General features: G+C 46.3%; 1 long non-coding RNA gene across 3 annotated transcripts in view; it reads right to left on the bottom strand.

Moving 5' to 3' along the window:
- LOC149371965 (uncharacterized) overlaps nucleotides 1-14,534 on the bottom strand; it is a 43,678-nt gene that overhangs the window by 25,673 nt on the left and 3,471 nt on the right. Inside the window, exon 2 of one of the 3 annotated variants that reach the window (XR_016286944.1) lies at nucleotides 7,590-7,676. The exons of the other annotated variants lie outside the window; for them this stretch is intronic. This is a non-coding gene — a long non-coding RNA (uncharacterized LOC149371965). The remainder of the gene's footprint in view (nucleotides 1-7,589; nucleotides 7,677-14,534) is intronic. 3 annotated transcript variants of the gene reach the window in all.

The raw sequence follows: 14,534 nt of genomic DNA, 5'->3' as shown, positions 1-14,534 counted from the left end.
TTCTCTTCCTTTGTAAAAGATTACCCTAGGCTCATCCCCACTCCCGTCCTGCTAACGGCAAGGTTGTCAAGTGCAAATTGCATTTAGGTTATTTAAGCACTCGTAACATCAACTGGCGCAATACGTAAACCACGAATGTCCTATAGAACAACGTGAGCTTATGGTGTAAGTGCAATTATCACATTAAATCGAGGCCCGCCGATCTTGCTGTTACATGCAGCTGAGCGCGAGGAGGAAATATTACATTTCCTTGAAAATGGACACAGATTAAAATGCGCATAGAACGTGAGCGTTGGAGCTTATCGTCGCATCATGTCAAATTAAAGCATCGAATATTTTTGTCGTACTAGAAATAGTCTATAAGAAAAAAAGCTCTAAGGATTTGCATTCCGTTTTCAGCACAGACTGCTCAGCGTAATTACTTGATCTATTTGCCACACAATAGAAATCGACCATTATATACGTTCTTCACCGTCCCTCTATGAAGACGGCGCGCATCAAGGCACTCCTCACGATGGATGGATGGATGGATAGGAGCGCCCCCTTTGAAACGGGGTGGTGGCAATTGCCACCATGCTCAGCTTTTCTTTATTTATTATTTTTTTTTGTTTACTGTGTTGGCAATTCTCATTAAGATTCTCCATCAACTTTGCCTACGGTTTCCTACTATTCTAACCTTATGCCACATCTCTGCTTTTCAGCCACCAATCCTCCAATCGCTTTTTGCTGACTTCCACTGCAGATTTATTTACATGACCATTGTTATCTTTAAACCCTAGGGCCTCAGAAAGAGTGACTGTGCCTGCATCGACATCCGGATGGATACCATCACATTTGATTATGCTGCACGAGCGCCCCGTCGTGGCACACGAGCAAACTATAGTCTTCCCGCTGTTTTAGGGGCAGGAACGGACGCGCAGTTATCAACACTGGTAGGGAGTGTAAGTAGGGTGCAAGTTTTCTTAAAGGGGGTAAGTGATGGAAGCGTGTTTTGAACGGGTGTAAAGTTATTCCTAGTGTCCTCTAAAGGGTGTAAAAGTCCATGCTATGCCCTTTTTACCCCTTTCTCACACCCTTTTTTCTAAGAGTGTACGAACCTGCTCGCGATGGTTTACAGCGCTACCGATGTTTCCTCTACAGATTTGATTTTCACGCTTACACAGGCTTGACAAGTGATCCGGAGCCAGAAGGAGAACGTCTATTCCAACTCTTCGTATCTTTCTTAAATTGCGTGAAATCTCGTGCGCGTAGGAAATGACAGCGATCCTCTTATCCTTCTCTCTTTTGCTGGTCTATTTTGTTCTTTTTAACAAAGCCTCCGCCACTGAAGATAAGAGCGTCGGCGGGTATCCAGCCTGCACTGTAGCCGGCGCGTCTGGTCTAAAAAGCTATCTTCCAGGTTGTCCTCGCACGATTTTTTGACTGCATTACTGAAGCAAGAATTATGCTGCGCTGAACAAACTTAGAATGTGCCGAATCAAAAGGTGGTAGAGGTTTGTTGGCCCGGGTGTCGAGTGTGCTGGGCCTCTCCCGCGGTATACACGACGCTTCAAATGATCGGTGGCGCGCGACAACGCGAAGCAGGACACCTGCGGAACTTACAGAACCAACGGCGTGTGCTCGCTGATAGTTCATACCAGTCCATCTTTGGTTTGGTTTGGTTTTGTGGGGTTTAACGTCCCAAAGCGACTAAGGCTATGAGAGACGCCGTAGTGAAGGGCTCCGGAAATTTCGACCACCTTGGGTTCTTTAACGTGCACTGACATCGCACAGTACACGGGCCTCTAGAATTTCTCCTCCAAAGAAATTCTAGCCGCCGCGGCCGGGATCGAACCCGCGTCTTTCGGGTCAGCAAGAGCACCATAGCCACTGAGCCACCGCGGCGGCTCCATCTTTGGTTAAAGGCGCAAAACACGCAGAGACACAAGGAAGGTAGACGGAACAGAGTGCCTGTCCCGTCTACCTTCCTGGTATATGTGCGTATTTCGCGCTTTAAGCCAAAGGTAAACAATTACGAACTAGCCCAACAACATGCTCTTTTTAATACCTGTTGATGGGACCCTAACTTGCCGCAGTGTATACATGCGTCTGCAAAAGGGAACAAAGACATGCGATGCTGGTCATGTTTCCGTGTTTCGCCTTTAGCCTTTCTCTGACTGAAGTTTTTTTTTTCTGCATTCATGTGGACAGATGCCGGTGTCCTTAAACGATATCAGCGACCTGTTTATAAGGGTTCGCATTACTTTTCTTACAACAAAGAAAAACTTACTACAAAGATACCCTCGGTCATTACATCACATATACAATTCAGAGATCGATTATACAGCACGTACCTACTTCAAATAGTGCCGTAACGTACGACACACGTGACAGCTTGCACATGTTGGAAGCTGTGGAAGCTCCTTTGAATGTATGTTACCCGGCGCCCGTTCGAATGCTTTAAGTACCATTATATTACTGGTTTTCTCTTAAACCTCTAAGCAGCAGTCTATTATGCAGCCATGCGCTGAGAAGACAGCTGGCACTGCCATCTATTAAGTGTTCACGCAGATAGCCTCCAGTTGAATTAGAGGCCGAAAAGTGGGTAGAGGTATGAAGGAGCGTCCCTCCGACCAAGCGCAAGCCAAACGGGCGACAGAAAGGCCCCCAGCACGACTGTTTCCTTTTTTACAGAAATTTAAGACGTGAAAGTGTGTTGAGTCCACGAACCTTTCGAACAATCTGGCTCTCAACTCTGCTGGGGCACTTCGGCAACCGCATTCTCTTGCTCTGTGCCACCAAGGCAGAATGCAAAATAAAAAAAACGCTATGGAATAATTTCACAACAAAACGAGAAATTCCGTCACGCTATCCAGGGTCGCTGCAAGCAGTCCCTGCTGCACTGAAGCTTCAGTCGAGGAGTCTGGCTCACGTATCGCACAAAGCATGGTATATGGTACTGAGGCGCCGCACATATTGGATACTTTTCCTCATGGCTGGAGTGTAGCGCCGAGCGCTTCTGCGCAGAAACGAATCCACAAGGAGCGTTTAATAAACAGATTCACAACAGCGCTACGGAACGAGGACAGAAGGAAGAACGAAAAACAAAGGACGGGCGCTGTCCAACTAGCACACACCAGAATCCTCTCACAAGGAGCGAAAAGACGTAAAAAAAAGATCCAGAATGCAGGTCAAAAGCGCTAATATCGTGAGCGTTTGTAAATACACGAAAGCGCGCACATCAAAACCGGGCACACTCACATGTAAACAGTCAAAGCGTAATTAGCGCGGGATTATTGCCGTACTGTTCAGAGATTGTACTTAAACACTAGGTAGTGCTTGACTAAAAGCAGTATCACAGATAAGCAGATACATCGACCCAAATTGTAGCAAGCTATAGGTCAGACACGCACTTCACTTCTATAAAACGACTAAATCTTATTTAGGTTCAAAATTAGCCCTACAAAGAACTTTATGAATAAGCCCACTCTATAAGCAGCGAAAAGACGCACTTTGACAAGCACTGAATAGCGAAGGCCGCGCAGGTCGCTAATGCAACGCCTCCGAGAGACGAACAAAAGCAACAGACCCAAGTCGATAACCATGTCGTCAACACTTCGGCAATGAATGCAATAGTCACAAAGAAATCTTGCCGCGTAGCAATCCAGCGCAACGCAGCGTCTATAGTCACAAAAAAAAAAAAAACTCCTTGCAGCTGCCACGCAGCACATCCCATATGCTTTTGCAGCATAGCGGCATTGTTGATTTCGCGGTGCGCAGAAAGAGGTCCAAATACTTTGAGCTCGCTCCGAACAAAGCAGTCGTTGGAGAAATGCAGCCACAAAATGGCGCTGCAAATGAGAACGGTTCGAACCAGTTCGAACTAACGAGGCAGCCGCGGCGCCGCGGCGTCTCGACAGCGTTCTCGCCTTCCCACTGCCCACATTTCCCGTCGTCCAAAACAGCCAATCGCAACAGTGGTATTGCTTATATCTTTTTTTTTTCAACTTGAATGAAGCGCTGCGTTTGATTGGGTAAAACGCCGCGCATTCAGTCTGGCAGCAAAATTACCAGCCACACTGCCTCTGAATTGAATATATTCCCCACACTTCAAGCACCAAACCTCCTCTCCATATTTGCACCTCTTGGCTTATGGAAACAAAGGTTACCACGTAGCTCATAGTTCACTTTGCAAAGTTTGCTTGGCGTTAATTGTCTGGTAACGTTTACTTAGCTTACATTTTGGCTGTTGTAACGTTTATCCTCCACAAAGGTAACGAGAACATTGAAAAGAAACCACTTGTAACCTTTATTTCATATGTTACTCTCGGCTAAAAGTTGCAGTATAAGTTTTTGTGTTTTATAGTGTATACCTAGGAATTATTTTAACACACAATCTTTCATAGTAGTCTCACACAGAAAAAAATATTAACGAAGATAATCGCGGTCTCGCTTTTTGCGGCGTAACCTAAAGTTTGCCCTTCCTCCAATAAAGATTCTTGCCTACAAATTTATCGCCAGGCCGAAGCTAATATATGCACGCGCTGTTGAGATCTCCATCAGACTATTATTTCTAATACCCTCGCACTTATCTAGAACTGCGCAGCTCGATTTATTTTGAAGGGATACTCATTTTATACCAACACCTGAGCGCTCAAACTTTATGCGGATCTTCCCAGTCTAGAAACACGGCGAGAAATTACCAGGCTCAGTCTCTACTGTGAGTTTTATCATGTATCTACTGATGGCATCATATCATCCGATCACCGCCATTCTTCCCTCACAAGCTATTTAGAATTGTAGACACGCGCGCACGTTGTCGCACCAGCACTTTTTTTTTTAAATACGAATGCACTATACGGCTCATCGGCAGCAAAATTCGGCGCTGAAGTTGTTGTCCAGCAGCAGAAATCCCAAAAACCCTAGATGACGACACTCTTCTCTCGCATGACGTCATTTGTGGACCATAAAGTGGCATTTAGAAACCGGTGACGTCATCATCAGAAAAAAAATCCTCTGAATGTAATGGTTGGTTGGTTGGTTTATGGGGTTTAACGTCCCAAAGCGACTAAGGCTATGAGAGACGCCGTAGTGGAGGGCTCCGGAAATTTCGACCACCTGGGGTTCTTTAACGTGCACTGACATCGCACAGTACACGGGCCTCGAATTTCTCCTCCAAAGAAATTCAGCCGCCGCGGCCGGGATCGAACCCGCGTCTTTCGGGCCAGCAGCCGAGCACCATAGCCACTGAGCCACCGCGGCGGCTTGTATGTAATGGGGGTTAACGTCCCAAAGCGACTCAGACTATGAGAAACGCCGTAGGGAAGGGCTCCGGAAATTTTGACCACCTAGGATTCTTTAACGTGCACTGACATCCTCTGGCATTTCGCCTCCATGGAAATGCGACTGCCGCGGCCGTGATCGAGCCCGCGTCTTTCGAGTCAGTAGCCGAGCGCCATAACCACTGAGCCACCGCGGGGGCGGAATTTCCTCTGAAGGTGCGAGGATTTGAATCAAGGACCGCCAGATTGCGGGGCGAGGACGCAATCCATAGGCCACAAAACCACTTTTATTGCGAAAGCAATACTACGCTCATGAACGGCCTTTCGCGTAGCGTTAGAATGACCTCTGACGTCATACCAGGGTGAGAGATGGGCTACCAAGTCGAGTCGTAGACGCGGCGCGACTTGTACGCGACCTGTAGACGCGGCGCACTGCGTTCCTTCAGACGCGGCGCGCCGCGTTCCTTCCTATAGAGGCGCTGCGCTCGCTATCGCAACCTACCAGACTTAACCAAAGCTAAGTTCCTGCCAATTTTTTAAATATGGTATTTATTACACTGAAAGCATGTTCTGTTTGCATTAACTATCTGCAAAGGTTTAAGGAAACCCCATGAAAGACATCTCAAAAGACTGAGCAGCAGAGCACTAGACGGGAGGTATATGGCTGAGCACATCATCAAGAGAGCCTGCCGCTCCGGTTCAAAGCCGATCTGTTCATACACTACCCTCAGTTGAACAATCATTTGGTAGGAATGAGATTGTTGAGATCGTGTTTAGAGCATAAACTCTAAACATGAATACGCCTATATAGAGTAAAAAGGGTGTAATTAGCTGGACTATAACGCACTAAGCCCGTTCTACTTAGTGGCACGGGTAGGGACACTTTATTGTTTATGAAATCTGTTCACTATTCGTGCTTCATGCCATGTCGGTTTTTGTTGCGAAAGCAACACCACGCTAGTCGCCGAGCGATATCGCGGAGCCGAGGAAAAGTCATACTGTGCATGCGCGAGGAGCAGGGACGTCACACGGCGCACATCTGGCGCGCCGCCGCCGTCGCTTCGCGGGTGACTCACAGGTGCCGCCACCGCGCTCGCCAGTTGCACATGCGCAGTAGCGGCGCACAGCTAGCGTGCCGGGGCCGCCGCCGCGCGCTGTCCACGGTTACAGATTACAGGTAAGTAGCGTGTACACAGTTTTAGCCGCGGTTCTGGTGCCTGAATGTATAGCTCTCGCACTGCGCACGAAGATGATGTCTCCCCGAAGCATATTGCATGGTCAGCCTTAATCACATTTTTACATTCTACAAAAGACGACAACTATGTGACTCACTCGTAATTGAGGAGAGAAGCGAAGGCTGGTTCAGGTAGCGGCGGACAGCGGCGACTACCCATTTCCCTCAAGGGCAGCCATATTGGATTACCAGCAGCACTCCTTATGGTCCGCGAAAGTTGCGAGTGAGTATACTGCGATGACAATCTTTTTTTTTTTTGTTGTTGTCACAGTCACTCAGGCAGTTTTCTCAAAATTTATTTTCATGTCCCACTTTGCATTCCAAGCCCCGATAGCTTGAATCTAAATGTTCAAAGGTTTTTCAGGAGCTGAACGAAATAGTCATCGCCCAACGATCTCTTTTTCAACCCAGGGTGCGCATCACTTGCCATATCGCTAATTTATACAGCAAAAATAAAACAGGTCCGAAAAACGGCCCCTGTGCAGATAGGCTTGAACGTAATTGATTATTTCAGAATCAATACCACGATTGTGCAACTTTTCGACTGCTTTCACACGGCACATCCTGTCATTAGTCTAGAAGTATACACACCTTTAATGAGTTAAGTCTATTGCAGCCACGACAATTTGTTGCCTGAAGTGAATCGCCACAGCAAGATTTGCAGTGTTTCAAGCAGCAGATTTATCATCGAGAGGCCGTTCCTGCATTCACGTTGCTAGGAAAACATGTTACAGCGCTTGAAACTGGCTTTTGTGTGAGAGTCCTGCGTCATCGGAAATACACTGTCTTTTTGTGGTTCCGGCTAAGCAGTGACTTTTGAGTGACGACCAGTGGGTGCGTGATCACGGCTATCTCGGGCTTTCTCAGAGCCTTTGAGCGGCGGCATCATCACGCCTAAATGTTCCGCTCGTCAGGCAACTATTTCTTTCAGCCGCTTTCAGCCAAAGTTACTGGGCCTGGCAACACGGGTGCCATGAAATCGACTCAACGCACACCGCTGTTCTTTGCGCAGCTACTCGCCCTAGCCTATACTGTACTGTTCCTGCGGAGCAGCCAACAGGGCTACCGAAGAAATACCTGTACTCCGTGATTACCTACTGGACGACGTAACTGGACCGCAGCCTCCCTACCCGGAGGCCTCGCCTTCGACGCTTGACCGGCCATCCGACCACCGGCTCCTTCTACAACAGAAATGCCCAGCTCACCCCTGCAGCAGCGGCCGCTTCGCTACTGCGCACTCTCAGATCATGGCCATGCACTTCCTCCTTATATCTACGACAAGTGTCCTACATAAATCATCGCATCATCGTCACGGCCATCAGTAGGCTCGGCATAAGCCCGGCCGCGATGTCATCGACTCACCGCGCATCGCCGTTCTTTGCGCCGGTAACGAACCATTGTTCTTTATTAACTAAGCGCAAGCGCTACCGCTATCTTTTGGTGCTCTCAAGCCCACTGAAGCGTTTATCATTTCTTGTGATTGAACATGACTGATACAAGCCTTTTTGCAACAGTCTGGAGACGTCGAGCTAAACCGAAGACCTAACACTCGTGCCTGTGCCAGTGACGAAAACTCTGCTCTTTCACTAGCCTTGAATGAGCTAAAAACTGGACAGGCAACATTACTGGACGAAATCAGAAGTATTCGTGAAAAGCAGACTGAAAACGATAAAGCAACGCAGGGTGTTAAAGAAAGGTCAACCAAAATAGAAGAGCAATGTCAATCTCTGATGGTGATCATAGCAGATATCAAAGTGTTTAGACGATTCCAGAGGCGAATGCGTGCCACACTGAGCCTTTAATTAACTGCCTTGCAGACGATGCCGTAGATAGAGCGCGGCGAAACAACCTCATGTTCTACGTGGTGGACGATGAGCATGACGAAATTTGGGCGAATTGTGAGGAAACAGTATTTGCCTTTTCTTAGGAACACCTCAAATTGTTGATTGAAGCGACGGACATAGAGCTTGCCCAGAGGTTTGGTTCCTTCTCACCAAACAAAATTAGACAAATTATAGTGATGTTTGTCCATTTAAAAGATAAATAAAAACTACTCGTCGCTAGTAGGGACAATAAACACTAAAATTAGTGCTGCTCAAGACCTTTCACTGGCCACCCGCATAGCCCGGACAAACCTGAGCGGATTTCAAAAGAAACAAACGTTGCGCAGCACTCTTCGCCACAACAAACTAGTAGCAGGAAAGGATACATAAAATTTTGACCAGGTCAGCTAGCAAACAAGTTATTCTTTGTATCCCACAGCAATCGGCGAGCACCAGCCATGACGATGCGAAGGAATCGCTCTCCTTCCTTTTCAAAGTACCGAAACGCGATATCCTAGACAACCTCAGAATCTAATGTAATAGCAGGCGCGCAACGAAGGCACGTGCATTCGGACTGCCATGCAGCGTCAGTACATGCAAGTCAACTGCTGCCATGGAGCGCCACCTCAAGCATTGTCTGGCTGCCATCGACGCCGCGGGTCATTCACTGGGGAGCGATCTGTGACCACGGCCCGGCTACCTTCCCGAGCTGACCAGCCACCTATCTTTTGCCCAGGTAAAAGGCACATCGGTTACGCCTCCCACTGTTGCTCTTGCCACTAAGGAACTCGAGAAACTTAAATTGTCCTTCGAAGCAAAATTGCAAAATATCACTGATGTACTTGACACTGTGAAAAGTTCCGTCGCCTTGCGCAGTGATGATACTGTCAAGTAACTTCAAAATGACGTTGATGAGCTGAAAAAATCTCATGAGTTCATGAGCAACGAGTTTGAAACCATAAAGAATCGGAACGCCAGTCTTAATGACGAGAACAAGAAACTACAGGAGAGCAATGAGGCCCTCGAGCGCAGGTTTACCCACCTGGAACAATATTCGCGTCTGAACAATATTGAAATCAGAGGTGTCCCTGTGACTCAGGGCGAAGATTGCACCCAGATCGTTGAGGATCTCGACAGCGAGATTGACTGCCCCGTAAATTCAGAAGATCTAGATACCGTGCACAGGGTTCCAACTCGCAACAGGAATGAAAAAAACAATTGTTCGTTTCCTCTCGCGAAACATGAAGGCAGAATTCCTTGCAAATTCTAGGAAAACTCATCCTACAACGACTTGCCTGTGTTTCCCTCAAACGCAGGAGGCTCCTGTTTATGTCAGTGAGTATCTTTCACCTGATAACGAGGACCTTTTTTCGAAGGCGCACAAGCTTAAGAAGGAAAACAAATGGGCCTTCTTGTGGACATCGAACTGTGTTGTTCTGGCCATGAAAGAGCAGAACAGCACAGTCTTTCGGATAGATAATGTAGACGACCTTGACATAAATTTCCGTGAATAGACATACTGGTGCTGACGTTCTACATCTTTCTAACCGCCATCATGGCATCATTTTCCCCGGAAGATGCTCGTTGCAGCCACTTAAACTACGGTATCTCATTTTGAATAACGCTTATCATATTCGTCTCTGGCCTTTAATAAAACTGCAAAAGCAAGCCATGCGCATCATAACGTATACCCCTCGAATGTCACCCTCACGCAGTTTGTTCATAGATTTAAACGTTCTACCTACCTCGGCCCTTTATTTTTACAACACTGGTATCCTATTCTTTAAGATTCACCCACCATCATGAGCTCCCGCTAAGCATATTTTCTCCCGGCACGATCGTAAGCAACATCGTCACACGTTTTGCGCTGCGTAATAACTTTTTACTACCTAAGGTCAGAACTAACTACGGGGAACAATGCCTTCAATTTTCATCCATATCATTTTGGAATTCTTTGAACTTAGACATGAAACACCACATCATTTTGGAATTCTTTGAACTTAGACATGAAACACCACATCATTTTGGAATTCTTTGAACTTAGACATGAAACAAACTATTACGCCTTCTTAGTCCAAGGTCAAATTAAAGCTTTTCCTTCTTAATGGGATTTTTTTTCTGTTACTGATCCTATGTATCGCGGCATCTGTGAGTGTTTTATTGTATATTCGCTTGCATTATATTGTTCGTATTTATATATTTAGGTAACTCATATTACCTTATGTATCTATCTATTTGTTCTCTGCGTCGCTAATTAATGTGTTGTGTATTTCCTTTTTTGTTGCTTATTGAAATTTATTTTCATGGGAGGTACCGCACGCGGTCTTTTACCATGGGACCTTTCGCTGTATACGCTTGTAACTTTGCTTGGATTCCTTAATAAACTTTCAACTTCAACTTGAACTGAGATATGACTGAATTATTCTTAGATTACGCAAAATGTTTCCCTCTAACCGAGACTTAAAATTTTTTCGTGGTGACCGCGAGAACAGACGCGGCGGCGTCGTTCTCATCGCTACTAATTCTGATCTGAACTGCTATCGAGGAACCATTTCTCCTTTAGAAATCTTGTTCGTATGCTGTAGAGCTGCGCACCAACATCCTAGGTCGTGCTATCACCCACCTATCGCCGTCAGTCGAGGACTGGTGGCCATAATGGATACTAAAGCGCAAAAAGACAAGCATACGTGAGAAAGGCCACACAGGACAAGCGCTTACTGGCAACAAAAGTGATTTATTTCCGCGCTCAGTATAAATAGGAGTCGGGAATAAATAGGAGTGGGAAATAAATAGGAGTCAGGCTTGTCTTTTTGCGCTTTACTATCTATTATTAATCTGTACCAACATGCCCAAGTTTTTGCCCTCATTCACTGATGGCCATCTAACACGGAACCATCTACATGTGCTTTCGACGAAATAAAGTTTTTCCTCCTCCTGCTTCTCCTCCTTGCCCCTAATCCCCGACCGACTACACTCTGTGAAATCTCAGTACCCGCAAGCTCTATCTATTGTAATATTCGGTGATTTTAACTTGCCCCGTATTACTTGATCTTACCTCACCCTCACCACATCGAATGACAATACTGGAAGCAAATTTGTGAACACATGCTTGACATTAACGCTATCCCATATCGTCAACTCAACAACTAGGCATACCCGTCATTCAGCTAACATACTAGATATTGTGGTGACAACCTGCCCCGATAGAATTCCTTCGCTTTCGCACCTTGACGAAAACAGCGATCATAGAGTAATCCGCGACACATTTCAATGCAAACTAAACCACGCTGTTAAAATCCGCAAAAAACTCACCTTATAAGACAAATGCATTTGTCAAATCTTAATGAGGAATTAAACAAATCTTGGCAATTTCTATCTGTTGATTTCTTCGCGCGATCTGCTGAACAAACAACGCTAACTGAGCTCTCTGCTACCTACGTTGTAATTTACACCTAGCTCCTCCAGCTGTTGAATTACTAGCTTATAAAGCACGCATTCGGCCTAAATTAGAATAGGCATCTAGCCATCTGGGACCCCGTTAAACTTGACCTCACTAGTTTTGTTCTTCAATCTGATTTGCTAAAGTTAGATTAGTGGTGTAACAAAACTGCGGTTGTTTCCATCCGCTGACGACAAAATTAAACCACCGCAAATTATCTTCTGAACGGCTCCAGTGCCTCATTACTTAGTTGTGTTAAGTATCGTGGAATTAACATATTACAGACCCTTAACTGGTCTACCAACATAATGCGGATAGTTAACAACGCTTACTGAACTCTTAGCTACCTGCGTCGTAATTTACACGTAGCTCCTCCAGCTGTTAAATTACTAGCATATAATGTACTCATTCGGCCTAAATTTGAGTAAGCATCTGCCATCCGGGACCCAGCCAAACTTAACCTACTGATTCTGTTGAACTTGCTCAAAAACCGCGCCGTTCGATTCATCAAATTTAATTACTTGTACTCCACCAGTGTTACGTACCTTAAAAAAAAAAAACAGGGCTGCTATTGAGCCTCTCGATAACCGAGGGGACAATAATCTGTTGGACAATAAAAGTTTTCACAACTACTATTACTTCTCATTGGGGCTGACCTATATGTGACCTATATGGCCCTCTGTCAGTGGACGCCTGAATCGCGCTTAAAGGTACATGGGGTGATGAGAGAGAGAGAGATGTTGTCTGCATGCGTTAGCGCTGACAACGCTGAGTGAACTCTCGCAATCAACCATTAACTGTACTCTGCCAGGGTGACAGGGTGGGTGGGGACTTTAATGGAGATATATAGATGAATGGGAATTTCTCACCACTTATGCGGGAGCACATCCCGTTCCTCTCGCTCGTAACGCCTCCCACGGCTGCGAAAACCTCACGAAATACTTGCACAGACCTCGTCTTTGAGAACCAGGCATTGGTGCAACAAGTCGAGCATATATTCATCTATTTCTCCGGTCACAAAGCTTCCTTCATGAAAATCAAGAACTGTTAGTAGAGTATTTCTAGAAGAAGGAATATGTGTGAAAAATATTCATCTATTTCTCCGGTCACAAAGCTTCCTTCATGAAAATCAAGAACTGTTAGTAGAGTGTTTCTTGAAGAAGGAATATGTGTGAAAAATAACAAGTTGTCTGTAATTGTACATACATCTCTTGCTCGAATTGTTTGCCTCAATCTATGGAAAAGCTGAAAGAGCTGATGAACTGTTCTCAAATTTTGCATTAGGAAGTAACGTAATCATCGGTAAATTTTTTTTTTTTTTCAAACAGCGAAGTATCTCTTCCTTCCAACTGCGTTTAACAGACGATTAAGTGCTCATTTGCCTATTCTGTTTGAGCCCACTGGTAATAGGAGTGAGGGGCCTTTGTAGGGTTTTCTTAAAGAAGTCGCCAAGCCCTTCCATTTCTACACTGTACGGTTTTCCTTAGAATTCCTATATAGTCTGTTTAGAAGACAGATAACGAAATTTATGATTGAAACGTTTCCTGCACCGATATATCGGTAGCTTTACCTTTCCTTTGTAGACAACAGTGTATTAAGGCGGGTACAACGGATGTGTGTTCAAGCGGCCGCAAAGACTTTCTTTTTTAAACTTCACACGTTAACCTTACCTGTCAAAACGTGGCTTCATGAAAAAGGGACTTCTGTGTGATGGTCTGTGAACTGTCGCTTGTGTCAGCAGCCAGAACCTATTGATCATTGCTTTGTGTCTTGTCGTGATGCCGTGATCTTTTTTTTTTTTTTTTTGGGGGGGGGGGGCATTTTTCAACGGACTGTCAAAAAGCACATTGAAACTGCGTGCTATACTAAAAGATTTTTGCCTACAACAGAAGGTACTAAGGTTCCATGTGATCTTTTAGTGCTTATGGGACTCTTTAGCATATATGGAAGAGCCGCATGAGAGATGCCGCGAAACCCAGTCGCGGCAATATTTAATTTCTGCAGGCATCTCAGAGGTATCAAGGGTCAAAGGTCGAGGCTTCAGAGAACCACCGGCTTTTTCAGGACTGCCAGTGAAGTACTGCTTTTGCACTAAAAATTTGGCAAACAATGAAAGAATATTTAGCGAACGAGCGACGCACCCATAAGGACTTTTCCGACAAAATATTTTCTTTTGCTATTCCTTTTGGTGAGAAATGACGCAGAGATCTAGTGCGGGCTGCTGCGCCTGCTATCGCTATTTAGTTAGCAGCGCAGACGAATACGAAGCTTCACAACCTAAACGTGCCTTTCTGGGCACGTGGTTGACCCGTGACCCGCCGTGCGTGCGCGGAATAACGCGTCCGCGTGACGGTCAGCAGCTACAGCGAAGACGCGGCTCCTCGCCAGGTTTCACCTCAGCAGCCGGAAACAGGCGCTCCCTCGCCTCCGGCGAGCAGGAGAAGAGGAGGGAAGAACAAAGCTAAGCGAGAGAAATCGCGGCGAGTGCGCGACAGGTGCTCGCGACACGGCCGCAGGGCGTTCCACGCCAAGGCGCCGCCTCACTGTTGACTCAAGCCGCGGCGTGTGTGCGCTCGACCCGGTGGCCAGCGCCAGCGGAACGCAATCCGAGAGCGCCGTTTTACGAGCTAATGACGGCCACTATCAGCGCTGCGCCGGCTATCGACGGGATCAAAACAAACATCGCGCGCTCCTGGACGTCCTGCGCTGCGCGGCCTCGGACAAGATAACGGGACCCGGCCGCCCCGGCACGGCTAAGCTCTGCGCGACGCCGTGCG

Source organism: Amblyomma mixtum, chromosome 1, assembly GCF_055824585.1.
Source record: "Amblyomma mixtum isolate Tamu chromosome 1, ASM5582458v1, whole genome shotgun sequence".
Lineage (NCBI taxonomy): Eukaryota > Metazoa > Arthropoda > Arachnida > Ixodida > Ixodidae > Amblyomma > Amblyomma mixtum.
Note: the sequence above shows the minus strand (reverse complement) of the source record. Positions and strands in the feature narration are given on the sequence as shown.